Source organism: Hippocampus comes, unplaced genomic scaffold, assembly GCF_001891065.2.
Source record: "Hippocampus comes isolate QL1 unplaced genomic scaffold, H_comes_QL1_v1.1 scaffold238, whole genome shotgun sequence".
Classification (NCBI taxonomy): Eukaryota; Metazoa; Chordata; class Actinopteri; order Syngnathiformes; family Syngnathidae; genus Hippocampus; species Hippocampus comes.
In genome coordinates, this window is record NW_017806177.1 from 536,040 (window position 1) to 539,287 (window position 3,248).

A 3,248-nucleotide genomic window follows, 5' to 3' on the forward strand; every position below is an offset into this window, starting at 1 on the left:
TGCTTATTTAACCTCAATCCCCTCAAATTTTTGCACCATTCCATAGTAAAGGGGCTTTGCCTCGTCATGCCATGAGGGAATCGTTAATTTAGCAACAGCCAGGCGAAATTGGAGCACAACAAAGCCTCCTTCGCATTTTAGATTGAATGAGATTAGCGGATCCAATCAGCATTGACATTGAGCTTGGCACCCAGCAAAACTAGACACCACACAAGACCAAACTAATCATCCGCACCGCTCTACTATAACGGAGGCAAGTCAATCAAATCCCCTCCGAGCGAAGCAGATGGCTGTTATCATCTTCCTTTTCTGAGGTGAGGTGGGATTATTTATCAACCTTCGGACCTCGTGTGTGCATGACGGCTGAGGGATGCAAAGTCATCTGTGACAGTAATCCGCCTGAGACAAAACAAAAAGATCCAAACTCTTCTCTGGAGAGGTAATCTGCCGAAAGGGGGGTGAATAGTTTATTTTAAAAATAGCCAGAATAACACACTCTTGTTTTCGCCATGAAATGACCCGTGAGCTACTTTAGTAAACCACAAATGCAAAATCTTGCTGGCAAAAAAATAAATAAATTGCACATTACATCACAACACAGCTTCTTTCCAATGCTGCCAGAGATGACAGAGGCGGCTTATGTTTTACTTGAAGCGGAGCTATCGTGCCTTACGGATTGGAGAAGGTGACTTCTGAAGGCAAATGCATTAGTGGATGATTGGCAAGGTGTCAAAAAAAGGAGTGTTAGTGTACGTCCCAATTTTCCTGTCCTAGAATGAGCACGTAAAGTGAAGCCCCTTTGCCACCACATACTACACTTGGATTCGGTTGACATTAGCGTTATGTTTTGGGTCACACATGACCTTAGTGACCTTCTGGATCAGTAAACACATGCAGACTGCCCTCCACTCTGGCATGGAGCCAAGGAATAGACTGGATCTCTAATGTGGTCGAATTACAACAGAGCAGAGCAGTGGGCCGCATGTGTCATGGAAGCCATTCCTACTTTGGCGGAAGCGCTTAAAATGGGACAACAGTGCTCCATGTCCCGCAGCAGACCTCAGGCTCAGTGTTACACCTGCAGAGCTTAGGTCCCAAAAAAAAAAAAAAAGTTCAATATGACGACACTTTGCACTGCATAAGAGGCATCTTCTAAGATTAGTGTAAAGGAAAACATTCCATCATGCCTTAAAGTAGCATAATATGACTCCTTTAAGAAAGTGCCGCATACTACACCACAATCAAAATGGTGTCTTATGGTTACAGGTAACTATATCACTTTCTCCGTTTTACTCACAATCATATCTGCAAGGAAACGTGTGAATGATAACTTATCACGACTGAACTGCTTTTTTGTGAGCTCTATACTCAGTGACTGCGAAGAGGGGACATAACCCTGAATAGAAGAGACTTCATGCCCAGGCTGAACGACATTCAAAGGATATATAAAGACATCTCTGTGCTCTGCTTCTCTTTTAGCCATCAACAGGCATAGACTTGCAGCCTTGATGAAGCAGCATCCCTCTCCACACTCTCTCTCACCAGGGACCCACCCACGTTTCCCATTTAGACTAACAAGTAGCTAAACACATCGGCCCTCCTTCAGGGAAACCCACCGGGGTGAGGCGGGGTCCTCGTCTTGTTTCTATCCACGCCACATGAAACCAAGAATCATGTGATGGCAACAAAGAAAACACTCAGTGGTGTCAACTGTGACAGGTGTGCATAAGCTGAGGAAATATGTACTGTGCAAGGCTCATCAGCATCGCGGATGCTGGACGACCAGTTTGGCTGGAATTCCATTTTCCCAATTGAATTTCAGATGAAGACAGGAATTTACATTTGTAGAAATATTGCTTTATGACAAATTGTCAACTTTCTAACAGAAGAAACATTCTGTATTCTCTCAGGATTTTGTTGTTGTTGTTCATGGCTGAAGGAAGGATGGAAAAGAGCAAATACGATTGTCAACAGTTCTAGTGCGAGTACGGTAAGTATGGACTTGGAAGTAATGTGAAGCTAATGGGTTTATTGTATGAAATAAAACAGAGTAAACAAAAATCAAAATACTAAGCAGAAACCCCCCCAAAAACAAAAACATATATAAAAATATAGTAAACTACGAGTAAGAAGTAGGTGTTAGAGGCTTGTGAAACTTTTCGTCTGAAGAAATTAAGCTTGAATTTTTTTGGGGGGTGTGGGTGGGTGGTTAAAAGCAAGAACCCCAACTAGTTGAAACTGAACATCTGATTTTGTGTTTCAGCTTGGATACTTGAAATTTTGCAGGATTTCTCAGAATAAGAGGCTACATAAACATGTATGCAGATATTGAATGCAAGAGGCTCAAAAAAGGATCCTAGGGGAACTCCATTTACAATGTGTATAGGTGACAAGCTAGTGAGCACATCAGAAACAAGAAAGTGAAACACCATTTCACTGTACATATTCCCAGAATTAAATTGTGTGTTTAAGTGGAAATGTAACTAGAAAGTAGATTTAAAAGCATGCTGAAATGAACACGATGAGTTGTCAGGTCCCCAAAGCGGTTTACCAATCATTTGTCATTCAATGTTGACACAATCTATTTACACTGTCCAGAAGCATCTTGCATAAACATGAATGTGCGTGCACATGTGCAATATGCTGGCTCAACTCAAGCATTACGCACATTTTTTTGGTGACTCCGGTAATCTTCTGGACAATGTGGGAAGTCCTACTGCTCATTTGGGCGACTGCCTAACACAACAAAGCCGGATCAATATGTGCTCGTCAGTAGTGCTGGAGGTCGTCGGTGGATACACGGAAGCGTGTTTATGTAATTAGGTGATGTAGGAGGTCACAAAAAATATTTAGGACAATATTATTTGTCACAGAACAACAACAACAACAACACTGGAATTTGTCCAGGGTGGGTGGCTACATGTGATTAGATAATCATCCACCTTATCTTGAGATATGGTGAAGCAGCATGTAGCTCAGCATCATACTCTCTCTCTCTCTCTCTCTCTCTCTCTCTCTCTCTCTCTCTCGCTCTCTCTCTCTCTCTCTCTTTCTCTTTCTCCCTCTCATGATGCTGAGCAACATGCTGCTTCACCGTATCCAGATATATCTATCTAGCTATATATACACATCTAGATGGATATATCTATGTACATGTAGATAGATATAACTATAGATAGATAGATAGATAGATAGAGGCACTGTGTGTGTGTGTGTGTGTGTGTGTGTGTGTGCGCGCGCGCGTGTGT